Below are 14423 nucleotides of genomic sequence, written 5' to 3'. Positions count from 1 at the left end.
AGTCTACTATTAACTTTTTCTGACCATCAAATTATTTTTTTAGGGTAATGTTGAAAGACACTGCTAGGAAGAGTTAGGGTAAGATTGCACTCACTTCCAGACAGGATATGTTAGAATACATGGTGGCAAAATTCAAAGCAGCAGCCAATTCCTTTTTTTTCAGCTAGGCAATAATGCTCTTCCAGCTTTCTCTCATGTATCTCATACACCGATGCTCTCCAGGTCTGCAGCCAGAAGGAATGAGAAGTAAATGCTCTCTTTGCCCTGAATGGTCATGTCTGATTAGGAGATGAAAAAATATACTTGCTCTGCCTGCTCTACTACCCTTTCTTTCATTCCTCATGTTTCTGTCCAGATGCATCTTCTATTTATTGCTTGCTTCTTGCATTCTTTATCCCAATTTCAAACAATTGCCATTCCCAGGAACACCTTTCTGTGTACCACCATTAAGGACTGAAGTATTTGTTTAAGCTAGTTGGTTTTTTGCTTATCTATTTGCATTTTCCTCTAATTTTCTATCCTTAAAAGTTCAGCTTGTCCTATAGGTGGGCATTCCTCAGTTCTGACCTGGGATAACACTGCAATTTTCAAAACACTTTCAAGAAATTACTTCCTTTTAACCCAAAAATTTCCTGACACAATTTCAAGCTTATTGCAAACCAACAAGCTGGTTTGCAAAAGGATCCTAGCACCTCCTCTGACAAAGGCAGCTCTGCTAAACTTTGCTAACCTTCCTTCTACAATTTCATGCCAAAAAGCTCTCTTGGGAAGTCTCCAGCAAAATTGCAGGCATTCTCAAAATACGACCTAAAACATACCCTAATCTTTTATGAACGAGGAGTTAGGGGCACAGAGACAAAGCTACCCTACTACAGCCACAATGTAGATCTGTGCCAAAATGGAGCCAAAAATGGCAGCAACTGGGAAATAGAGAGGGAATACTTACCACAAAGCCCTACCGTGCAAGTTATGGTTCTAAAAGATGCTGTGAAAAGGCTCTAAACTTAGTCAATTTGGTGAAGTCTGTGTTTTTAAACACTAGAGACAGCCACAGCTGGATATCTGCACAGCTCAGCTATCCTGAAACTCCCCATCTCCTGCAGCTGACATGTAGCTTGGCTATCAATTCTCAGTTACGGCTGCTGATGGCTGCTTCTACCTTCCACTGCAGCTTGCCCTCCTGCCTAGACTATTGGGACTATAGCATCAACATGCATAAAAGAAAATGAGACTGTGTCAGAGATTTAATTTACTTTGCTACTGCAGGCTCCTCAGGCTTCTTTACAAAACTCCTTTGGTGTCCATTTCTCCCTTTGAGAGATTGCTCCAGAATCTCAGTCCTCTAGCAGCTGAAAACCTAATTTCCAAGCTAAGTTTATTAGTAACAAATATGTACCAATTTGTCCTTGTGCCAGCATTGATGTTTATAATAAAGACCTTTTCTTCCCCTCTAGTATTTACTTTGCAATGAAGTATTTACAGAGAGACATCACATTCCTCTCCCAGTCTTTGTTTTGCTAGGCAAAACAAACTCATCTCTTTTAGTTTTCTCTCATCTGCTAAGCTTTCTGTCCCTTACCCATCCTCCTAGCCCTGTTCTGCACCTGCTCCTGCGCAAGTACATTTTTCTGACAGAACCGTACACAGTGTTCTTGGCACACTCTTGCACCTTGGTTTTAAACCTCCCTATTTGTAGCAGGACTGTCTCCTTGAAACTACCCTACAACTGCATCGGCTCTGACACTTCTCCGCCGTATGTTCCTACCGCTGTCAAAGTTCCTCTGCTGCCTCCAGCAGCCTCCTCAGCACTCAGCTCATTCCCTCCCCTACTCCCACCTGCCAGCACCTCGTGCACATCATTCCCACGCTGGCTCAGGACACACACGGCCTGAAGCTGGTGCCAGCACTCAGTCCCGCACTCTGCGCTTCCACAGGGCTCTCCCCCTCACACTGCAGGTACCAGTCGCACTGCCCTGCTCCCCGACTTTAAAACAAGCGAACTCCCACAGAAGACTCCCCTGATCCTATGCCTCCCGGGCCTCCTTCCCTTAGCGGTGTTCAGGAGAGCCTACCAACGATTCTCTGGCTTTCAACCCTGGATCTTCTGTGGCTCAGTCAGTGGTGACAGAGGGACAGATCCTACCTTACACCCTCAAATCTAAGACCTCTGTCCTGTTCAGAAGTACACAGTCCTTTACCAACACTCTACAACCTCCAGAATGCAGCCAAACAACCTCTTCAGAATGGCCAGATACATCCACTGAACTTTCCCTGCTGCCATGAACAACAGGAACATCCTTTTCTTAACACGGGCCAGTTCTCCTCAGGTTTCCCTGCTAATGAAACACCAGTTCCCTGCTCATGGGTAAAACTGCTGCTGACTTCATTACACTGGGGTTTCCCTGTACCTTCTAGTGTCGTACACATAGCTACGACGTCTCCCAGATTACAGCCTTTTGCCTAGCCTTTCAAAGATCCACTTTCAGTACAAACCCAGACAGGGCAAAAATGTCATACAAAATATCATTTAAGAACAAGCAAAGCCATTTTCATACCTGCATAAAGAATCAATCTGGATGTAGCTAAACCCAGATCTTGGCTTAGGGAGTAAAGAATTCTTCCGCTTTCCAACTCTCAATCTAATTCTGTGAACTGGGGCAAGCAGGGACATCTGTTGTCTTGTGGAAATAAAATTCAGAGAAGCACACCCATGGGAACTTGTCCAGTGCTACTTCAGTGGCATGGTTCCAGAAATTGCCCTCATACCCTGCCTTCGCTCATGCACTGCTCCCAGATCCTTGCAGTAATAATGGCCTTAAGGTCGCACAGCATAAACCAGTTCATGAAATCTACTTGTTCTACAGAAACTCAAAACTGTCACTCATCTTATCGCTGTATTTGCAACAAAGATGTCAGCATCTTTATTTTCTGACTTCTGGAGAGCTTAGCCCTCCCTACTAGGTAAGAGTTTCTTTCACTGACACTATTAAGAAAGTCTTTAAAACAGTGTAGTGGGGTGAACATGGCAGCTATGTTTTGCTAAGGGCAGACCAGTTTGGGCAGCATGCTTCTCTGCTGGGATGCTTTACATCTTAAAACTACTGATGCCTGGATTGTGTACCAACTCCAATGAAAATATCCTACTCATAAACCCCACTGCCACTGCAGTCCAGTGCTCCTCCACCGTGGATGCTATTGCCAAATTGAACACATTTGCTTAAAACAAACAAGCAAGGTGTTTCTATAGTATCCCTTTGTTTTCTTTTAACTATATGGTGTAATAGCTGCATGGATTTAACTGAAGACTGATAAACTCTTCACCTGTGCAGTGAGCCACAGTGGAATTTGGTTCCCCAAACTGTAGCCTCCCACCAGTGTCTGCAGCGCTAAGTGTTGAACAGTAACCACAGAAACACCTTCCTCTGCATGAGCAGCAAAGGCCCCCCTCCAGTCATCAAACCTCAATGCAAAGCATGGCAGGAAAGAAAACTTTGGCTCTATTAATTCTGCAGCCTCTCCATCATGCACACTACCTTCTCTGCTCAGGCCATCCTGGGTTTTTTTTGGAACTCATTTGTGTTGCTTGTTTGGGCAGCACCTTGGAAAAAAGAAATAGGCACAACATTTGCCATTTCTTCCACGTGGAGGGAGGCCTCCAGGGAAGAGGTTCAACAGTGAGAGCACGCTGGCTTTTTCCCCTGTGAAGGGCAGGAAAGACAGCAGCTGTCTGAAAGCATGCTGCTGCCTCAGGATAAGGAGAATTATTTCACACCTGACATGATGAGTTACAAGCAGCACAAAAGCAGCACGGGAGCCAGAGAAGTGCAGCTTGTGCAGCGAAGGAATTTAACCTTGGAGTTAAATTCTTTAACCGTGGAGACTTGGGTTTAAGTCCTAGTGAGAAACTTCTAAGTCTTCTCCACTCACAATGCTAAGGAGTATAACAAAGAGTGCCTTTGCTAGGACAGAAAGACAGCTAGTAGAAAAGCACCATCAAAACATCCTCTTGGGAAGAACTTCTAAGAACAGTTTTGTTTTTTTTTCTAATTTGTTTTTGAAAGAGCATTGATTCTGATAAAAGTTCCTGCCAAAGCTACTTGGAACAGCTTTGTTTCTGGCAGTTCAGAAGCTCTATTTCAGAACTTCCAAATTGTACGTATTTTATGTTAGACATTTTTATCCCACATGCATTGTTACTTTGCCCTAACATGACAGTAATAGTGAAATATTTTATTACTTTTTAGATCAAGGTGAATTGCTACTTACTACAGAATGAAATGTTAGATAAAAGTGTTCCTGGGTGTTGTAATGGCAGTGCCAGACTTTCGTTACACTGCAAACAAGGGACTTTCTGTTCTAGAGAATAAGGTAAGATGTTTCAGTCATATTAAGCAGCAGCTGTTCTTATTAAGAAAAAAAAAAGAGGTAACTAACTACTGTGTTTTCTTATATAATATACATACTGTGACCTACTACTAGTCTTTACTTAGCAAATCAGCAGTAAGCATAAGCAGTACAACAACTTAAAATGGATATAACTAAAAAAAAAAATTCAGCAATCGCAGAGCAAAACATTTCTAAAACTCAAAATCTGGGACACAGTGTCCTCATAGGAAATTTTAAAAATAAATTATTTAATTCTGATTCCTGGGGGGTGGGGCCGGGGACAACACACCAAATAAGCTTTAGTGTCAGAACTTCCCAGGAAAGGGCAATTCAGAGTTAGGTTAATGTGCGTTAATTCTGAGAAGCCTGAGCAGGACTTTTTGCTAGGGACAAAGTCCAAGAGGATCAGGACAGAGGGATTTCTGCAGGGATCCATGGCACAAACAGCAAGGTTACAGGAGGTCAGGCACAGCTGGGTGTGAGAGCGCTCCAACGCTGAGCAGAGCTTTGGAGGAATAAGGCATTGCCAGATTGGAAGAGGAAGGTAAAAGGGGGTTGCCTGCGCTCTTCCCCCTCACTGTCTGCAGAAAAGCAGCAGGTCAGACCTTGAGAGAAGTGTCATGCTCCTGTGTGGAAGGTACACCGCTATCCATAAATGGATGCTCAAGGCTCTAGTGGCAAGTGCCCACGCCTTCTAGGGGGGTGCTCAGGAAAAGGCATGCCATCAGCAGCGGGATGGTGCCTCCTTTCTTGCTTTTCCAGGCTCTGCGTGAGCAGAGGAGGGTACTAGCAAGCACCAACTCCTGCAAAGACAGGATTTCAAGCAGTTATTTTATGATCAGGACAGCAACAGCAGGCTACAGGGCATTCAACTGGATGCATTCATCTTTTAATTTTCGTGTTCATGACTCATGACCTTTCATGCTCATGACCTACCCTGGCCTTAATCCTGGCCCTACTTAGTAACAAAATTACTTAATTACTAAACTAAATACTTAATTTATTTAATACTTGACTAATTTCATTAAATTATCCAGCTTGCGCAAGTTACAAAGGCCACCCCTCCAAAGACAAAATTTTCACTCTCCAAGTATTTATGCCCCTTTTCCACATAGGCAATGATGGATGGAAAAGACAAAATAAATGAGTAACTAACTACCTCCATACTCTTGGCTTTATTGCTGGTCAATAGGGCACAGAATCAAGCCCTGAAGCAGAACAGATGATATATTAGCTGGGCTTATGGAACTTACCGTGGAGTTTATTGCACAATTCAGGATCTGCATCACGTGTGTGTGCGCGCATGTGTTGCTGAGGTAGAAAAAGTTGTGACACCGAACAAAGGGCTACTGTCTGCTGACACAAATGAGACAAAAAACTCACTGACATCGAAGTTAAAGTACAAAATCTACGTTCAGCCTGAGTGCCTGCTGCCCATACACATTAAACGAAGAAGCCTTGTTTGAGCAAAGTATGATCTTAATCTGCTCTTTTCAAGCAAAGAGAGGACATGCCAGGACCACGACTCCCACCCCAGCAAACACTATCAGCAGCAAAATCATGTGAAAGGTAATGCAAAACTAAGCTGCCTCTTAAATTAGGATTTTTCTGTCACAAGCTTACTCCACATTATCTAGCATGAAGAAATTTATCCATGCAAGCTAACAATATTGGCAGGTGAAGAGTTACACAGCAAGATACTGGCAGGGGAATAGAGTACTGAAAGCTTAGAGAAAGGTGAAGCAACCTGTGAGAAAAGCTTCTAAGCACTAAGACAACTCAAACACACCATGAACTGCAAAGGCTCAGAGAAGGACTCCCAGAGAAGCAGCAAGGTCAAAGTCAAAAGGGATGGTGAGAATGTCAGTCCCAGATAAGTGACAGAGCAATATGGGGAAGGAGAAAAGATTTATCAGCTTACCAGCTTCCAGTCCCTGGAAAGGCTTAAATCAATGACTGGATGCTTGTTTCAGAGAATACAAACACCACATATAACCAGGCGAGCTAACTTCAACCCAACTGGAATGACTCCACTGAGGTCAACCGAGTTGTAACAGCTTACTCTGGATTTACAGCTGGAATATCAAAGGACTACACAAACCTAAGCAATTAATCATAAGCCAAATGCTAGGCCAGGAATCTTGTAATAATTCAAGCCTTTTTCAACAACCCTAACAACTGTGTTCACATTCTAGACAATATTGGATGAATATTTCAGATAAACAGTGAGGATTTCAATGGCAGAAGCCACTCTTCTACCAGCGCTGCTGGGCACTGCGGCTCTTGCAGCAGCTCAGGCTGCCAGGTAAGCACAACACTGCAGCAGGCAGCGTTCTACCAAGCTGATGGGCATGCCCCACTGTGCGCACCTATAGCGTGTGTATACATGTATATACACTTTTGTATACAATGTATATACTTTTTGTATACAATGTGTATACTTTGCATACAATGTGTATACTTTTTATATACAAGGTATATACAAAACACAGGAGACAAGCTAACCATCAAGGAAGGAAGAAGCAGCAGGTGGGGAGCTAAAACTATAGACAACAGCTAGCATGAAGTGGAAATCAAAATCTCCCATGTAAGAACTGCTGAAGACATCCCACTCGAAGCAGAGTTCTGCCTCCCATACACTCATACATAACTGTGCACTGTTCATAGAAACTCGGGCAAGTGGCATCACTGTGACACTCTGAGCAGCACTCTGCTCTCGATCAACAAGGCTTCTCAGAGTCCTGTGTTCTGTCCACTGTGCTTGCCCACCACCTGTGGTCCACCAGAAAGCCATTCATACTGGAGAAGGGGCTCCACTGCCTGAAGTAAAGACATTAAGCAGAGATGCTCAGAGTTTGCCTCCTACATACAACTTGTCTCCTTATGGAGACAGCCCCACACTTCAGGAATGTATCAGCACAGGCCAACCCTCCTAAAACCTCAGCTTCATTTTAACACACCCTTTCTCAAGAATCTTGTCTTCACTAGATTAACTTCACCACTCCCTTCCTCCTCCGTCACATCTGTCATTTGTGTACATCCACGTCCTGTAGCATTTAGTAATGGCCGTGCCAGTAACACAAACTGTGGAAATTACCCTCATGCCATATCTCAAGACTGAGGCTCTCCAAACTGAACACTTCTCTGGTCAGTCTCCCATCTTTTCTTCACACAAAAAGGAAGGAATAACAATAACTACATCCTACTCTCGAGGCACTATCATCCTCCCAAGTGACAGCTAGGATGGCTACACTATTTAAAGAACCAGTAAAGGGAGAAACAAGTACAGCTGGAGCTAGGTTGCAAGAACTGCCTTTGCTGTGCCTCAGTTTCTTGTCATACCTGTTGGCCCTGGATATTTAGATGGCAAACTCTTCTTTGCCATGCTGCAAATTCCAACCTGGGAGCTGAGAATCCCTGCAATGTCTCCTGATGTTCCCTGCCGTGGGCAGGATGATCTTAGAACACCTCAGCTATCACAAAAGACAGGATGAAGCCTGAGACTACTTACGCAGCCCTCTGAAGCAAGCTGAACCCAGAGCAAATATTTAATGGGGACGAGGCCCTTTCCTCCCCAGGCAGCAGCTTGTTCACATGCAGTTGTTCTAAGTCTCTCTATCCTGAGGTAACCTTGCTCACATAGCCATGGTTATCATTGTAACACTGGTGGGGTAGCTGCAACTGAAGTGACATGTTGATGCCCACTCTGCCCAAAATGCCGGGATAAGCACAAGACACAGAAGAATGACCATTCAGGTTTGCTGGTGAAGGGAGAAGATGAAGCAGATCTTTAGAGCTGGAAGTTGCCACTTAAACAAAGCTACAGTTCTGACATCAACCACAAAAAGGAGACAAACCATGGAGGCCACAACATGCGGCAGGACTTCTCTCTACCAGTCTGCAATAGCAACATACTTGCTGCTCATGCACTGTTAAAAGCACCACTTGTTTTTGTGAACAGGATGCACTTTCTCAGCACTCTGCAGCAGGCTGGCTTGTCTGTGCATCATGCTGTCGTCACACTCAGAGATGCGCTTGCTGCAGAAAAACTAGCACTTGGTACTTCGGCTTCCTCCCACATCCTTTGGTTTTGCACTAGCAGCACTGGAAATCAGCAAAGCAAATCTTATTTATCATGCTGCAGCAGGATGGTGTGGCCTGTCACCAAGAAGCAGACGAGATGGATTTCACAAAAGTTGGCTCATTCTTTGCTCTTTCTGGATGTAATTGAAGAGGAAGAATTGCATAGGACAGTCACAGTCCTTTATGAAGTAACTGAGTATTCCACACCGTTTATATAAGGTACTCTTACAATGGTCAGTAAGACAGCAAAGGGATGTTATTCCAAGTGTAACAGCAGGGAACACAGTAAGCAATAACAGGCCCGAGGTCAGGCCTACAGCATGTCACACAGCAGGGATCTGAATCCAAATTTGATGAATCCCAGTACAGGATGGAACCACTGGCAAGTTTCCAGCAAATGCAGCGTTAAACTTCCCAAAGGGAGCAAAGTGGAATGACAGCTTATTTGCCCCTGACCTAGCAATAGCAGATGGAGAAGAGAGTGCAAGTCACACCTGCTTTTGGGCACAGCTGGGATTTCTCAGGCCTTGCTTGTAGGCAGGAACTGCCACAATCAGGATCATAGAATCTTTGGATTGGAAGAGTCCTTTTAAGGCCATCTAGTCCAACACCCCTGCCATGAGCAGGGACATCTTCAACTAGATCAGGTTGCTCAGAGCCCCGTCCAGCCTGACCTGGAATGTCTCCAGGAATGTTCCTCCTCCTTCGTCATCCCTACCCACTCTGTCCCCGCTGTGAAATCCACAGGCATGTGATTTCTTTCCTCAGCATGAGAGAAAGAAATCTAAAGCAGTTTGCTCAAGAGCATATCCCATGAAAAACAGCTGCTTTTGCAAAAACTCTAGCTCATCTGCACACGCCATATTCCCCAAAGGCCTGATGCCAGGATCCAGCCCAGAAGGAACACCATCATGGTATTCAGTTCAGCACAGCACACATAGGTTAGCATGATCACGCCTCTTACTACTAGTGTGTTCCTTGGTCTGCTCCATTCCTTATATCTAGGGGGTAACATAACCCTCTCTAGAGGGGATCAAAAACACCAAGTAACATGAGCAGGCTATTTAGCAAACCACTTGTACTTTTATTCTACCCTCAGAAGGCCTTTCTGCCAGATCCACTGTGGCGGTGACAGGTGCGACAAAAAAGAGTCCAGGGGCAGAGAGATCATATAGGGTACCCACAAGACACCACCTCCTGCTTGCAGGCATGCTTGCGAAAGACCACCCCAGGCCGGCGGGGAAACAGTTCAGTTGCAGACTCTGAATTCCGGCCATGTCAGCCTAAGCCCATCCGGCACAACTGAAGAGGTGACTGCAAGGCAGGAGAAAGCTGGGTACAGGTCTGATTCTGCAACTAGGGCACATTTAGAACATCTTGAGGCTACAGTAACTTCTGCTACCTGTCCCAACTGCAACAGCTAAATGCAGAGCATGCTTTGGCCATGATCCCAGGGCTGCAGGACGGTAGCACGTAAATAGCCTCCTGCATTCGCCACAGACTGGATGGACCACGCTGCAATTTGCAAGCAGCTGCCAGGCAAAAGAAACAGAGAAGAACTGTGACATGGCCCTCCACAGGGAGAAACATCTGAAACTTCTGACACTTAACTTAAAGCATATCAAAACATCTATGGAAGAAGAAATAGGCTGGAAACTGGATAAAGTCTCTCTTGGTATCTTATCACCTTCTTGACTGTGAGAGAGAAGCCTCTGTCACTGGGTATTTGTCCCTCTGGATGCAACCTGGAGTAGAAATAGTAGTTTATTAAAGCTTAAATACAGCTTTTGAAAACTTGCCCAGACAAACAAAATGTTAATGGAAGTTTTGGCTTTGTCTTCACTGCTTGGGAAATGACTTTTCCCCTGTAAAAAGACGAGCTGTAGCAGCTCTTTCATTCCAATCACCATAGGCACAGCTATCACCTGCAACACATCTGAAGCACACTACCCTTCAGCACACCTGGTCCCCCTTTACCTCTCACAAGCAGGGAGGGAGGATGTGCAAGTGGCAACAACACAATGTCAGAGTTCTTTCCTCAGAAATGAAGACTGTGAGGAAATGCAGGAACAGACTACCACATGAAAGATGCTCTAAGGAGAGAGTCAGCTGTTCTCCACCTCAGTACGGGAGAAGAAGTACTCAGCTTTAATGGCAGCACGGAAGACTAGGTACGAAGGATAACTTTCTAGCATGAAGAACAAAGCACCAGAACAGATTGCATGCAAAAAGTCCTTATCAGCATTGGAGGCCTTTTGAATCAGGTTGGGCAAACATTTGTCAGCAATGATGTAAGCCAAGCTGATTCTTACTTGGACTGGGAAATTAGGCTAGATGACTGTCAAACTCTCTTCCAACCCATTTTGATCTATGGCTCTGCAACAAGGAACTGAGTGCTGGCCAGTAATACACACCCATTCAGTCACCTGGGTCCCCAGAGATCTCCCGTGTCACCCTAGTAGAGTCACTCAGTGTCTGTCAGTTCCTCACCTGGAAAGGAGTCTCACCCCTATGAGAGCACAGGCTCAGATGAGAGCGCTGTGAGGATAAGCACATTTCGTAGACTCTCTAAGGTCTCCGAGAAAGTCCTTTTCACCTCACATCTTGGGTGGAAGACCAAAAACACAGGTGGTACTTGCACTTCAGGGTGCTTACATTGAAGTTACACCAGAGCAAGAACAGTACTCTGTCCTCCAGCATACTGCATTGTCCAAAACAATGGATTAATGCAGGCTTCAGGCCTTCCATTAACAGCATGAGGTACAAGTCCAGTCCTGTATCACAGGTGCAAGGTCCCCTCTCAGCTTCCCCACACGAGCCCCACACCAGAGGCCTGTGTTACTGGCACTAGAGGTTAAAGCCCCATTTTGCAGCTGCACCTACAATGACTATCTGCCGTCCCGAGCTCTCTCGCTGGGGGACTTGCCCTGCTCCCCACACTGCCTGTGGCAGGACTGTTCCCGTGCACAGACACAGCTGAGCTGGGGCCACAGCACCATCTGCAGGGCTCTGCCAAAGACCAAGCCTTTACCAACTCCTCCTCAGGAAAGGCCGGTATGATCCTAGCAGATACTTCGCACCTGGTAACTCTCCAAAACAGACATGAGCACACATACAACCACGCTCTTCAGAGTCCTGGAGAAAAACAAAGCCCCTCTCTGAAAGCATCACTTCAGGAAACAAATCACCATTTTGATACAGTTCCAAAGACCCAGTAAGTTCCCAGAAAATTAAATGTATGTCAGCTACTGGATTACATAAAATGCCAACTGAAGCGTCAGCCTTCTGTGGCTTCAGGGAGCAGCTACGCTGCTGCAGAGAGCTCACGTGCACAGTGTATTGCCGGCATCAGCTGAGCCTCCCGCTCACAGGCAACAAAGACAATGCAGACACGGTCCATTGCTTTAGCAAGGGCACTGGGAGTGCCTGTGGTTCCTTAAAAACCACTATTTCCAAAAAGCTCTGCAGTGCTTCTGTACCAAAATGAGCCTGGACCAATATGCATAAATCATCGAAGAACACATTGTACTACACCAGCACATTCCCTCAGATGCGAGTCTGACAAATAAATCCAGCCTCTTGGGAGGAAGAACAATTTTTCTCCATTCTTGTCTTTGTGAGAAGGTCAGCAGCACCATGTGATTTTCCGAGACATATAACCACTATGCAGCACAAACCCACAGAAATGCAAGCATTTTTATTATTGGTTTAGCTATAAATATAGGAATTTAACACTTGTCCTACTGGATTAAACCTAGAGTCTCTCTAACAGAGAAAGTGTCCAGAGAAGTGACTGATCAATGCTTCCAAGAAAAGGCATGCTGCTTTCTGCAGCCCAGCCACAGCACTCTCAGAGGGACATCTAACTCTAGCCTGCTGCATGGAGCCAGCCTACCCCTTGAAGAATGCAATATGATGCCATTTAACACTCTCATAAGCCAGTGAACTATCCAGCTTTTAAAGTATCCTACAGAACTAAGCTGTGCTTGTTGCTCTGTTTCATACAGAAACACTGCTAACACCCAGATGAAATCTGTGAACTCATTTAATTTTTAAACAAAGTCTGAGAAACTGAACTTAAAAAAGACCCTAAAGTACTATTAAAAAAAAAAAAACCCCGAAATAACACTTTTTGACTGCAATTTGTACTCACAGCTCTAGCATGCAAAACTGCCAGAAATCACCTGTGCTAGAACTTTATTTCCAAACACAGGATCAAGGGCACTTTAACTGGACTTTTTTAGTTCTCTCCTTCCTTAGATTTCCTCCACTGTGTTTAACCAGGGCAGGTACTGCAGTCCAGAGAAGGCTTAAAGAGTGTACGGGACACAGCAAACTGCTGGGGCGTGCAGAGTGGTGGAGAGGATAAATGCAGTGTTGAGTGGTACGATAGGGTGAAAGGCCAGTCTGTGAACAGAGCTGTAAAAGCCCAGAGGGTGGGGAAAGGATCCAACAGGACACCTGAGTGCTGGTACATCAGAGTGAGCTCAGGTATCTTTGAAAAAGCAGGGCCAATGTTCAAGAGTTAAAGAGCAAATGAAAGAAGTGAGTGTGGGAGAGGTAGAGGGGAAAGGGAGTAGATGTATTAGTGCTCATGTAAGGCCCTCGGAATCTGCTGCAGCCTTCCAAACAGATGCAGTTTGCTTATGCATCTCCTACCTAATATTTCTGGCTATGCAGTCCCAGTTCAGCCTGGACAGAGAGCCTGATAGCACCTCCCTGGCACACATAGACTGAAAAGGTCACTGCCTGGACACTTCCACCCCTACCAAGTGCTCACCTCCACTCTGCTTCCACTCAGACTGGTAGACCAGATCCTTTCATTTGCTTGCTTTCCTTCCTTCCCTGGCTAGCTATGGTCAGGAAGGGAACTTGCAACACCGGAAACAGCAGCAACAACAAGCAGCAGCTTGAATTTAATCCTGCCGTTATTTATAATGTCATGATGTTGACTGCCCGTTTCAGGGACTTCTCTCGGTGTTGTTTCAGGCAGCCCTACTCTGAGTCATCCTTCTCAAAGAAACAGACCTCAGCTATTCCCACGGCTGTCAAGAGACTGGGTCCTACTCCAAACTTAGCTTGTTGTCAAATTCTGTACAAGTCATTTCACCTCCCGTTTTTCAACTTCTCCATCTGCAAAACTGGAGTAGCGATTCTGGCCTTCTTTGTAAAGTCTTGCATTTAAATGCCTTACATGGAGGTTAGGCATTTCTATTACTATCCAAAGCAATGTGCGGGTGCCAGATGTTTATTCAGGTCTACTAGCACATTTGAAAATGTAATTGCACAGCAGTTCTTGTAAGGACACTGATCTGAAGCACTATCTTTATTACAATGTTTTGATTATTTTTGGCAGCATCCACCAAGTGTCAGGTGCTGTAGATTCAGATGGTGTAACATGTGCACTGATCCTTTGACAACATGTCACTCAGCAGGACTGGGAAACAAAGGCTACTTTGCTGTTGGAAATCTACTTCAGAGCATCAGGATCCTGGAATAGAACTGAATTTGAAATGTGCAGGTTAGTCATGTCCCATTATACCTGAAAAATCCATGTGCCAATACAAGCCAGAGTTTGGACCTATCATCCAATCTGGTCACATTCTACATAAATTTATCTCCAGGCCAAAAAAAAAAACAACCTTGAATTCTTTCCAGGTGAAATCAGTGATCTGACATGTTGCGAAGTTGTATTTTTAATGAAATATCTGGAGCTGTGAACTCTTCCATACGGGGTCCTGAGATAAATGAGTCACTTTAGCAGAGCAAACTAAAAACTTGCATGCAGTTGTCCAAGGAAGGTAAAACACTTCTACGTGTTCTGCTGAACTTCTGCATCACTGGATGAAGTCTGTATCAGGAAACGAGGGGGTCTGCCACTGCATGGAGAGTTCAGTGCACTGGGGAATGAAGTGGCAATTCCTTTTGCCACTCAGTTTTCAACAAGCTGTTCA

Source organism: Phaethon lepturus, unplaced genomic scaffold (genome assembly GCF_000687285.1).
Source record: "Phaethon lepturus isolate BGI_N335 unplaced genomic scaffold, ASM68728v1 scaffold5314, whole genome shotgun sequence".
Taxonomy (NCBI): Eukaryota; Metazoa; Chordata; class Aves; order Phaethontiformes; family Phaethontidae; genus Phaethon; species Phaethon lepturus.
Note: the sequence above shows the minus strand (reverse complement) of the source record.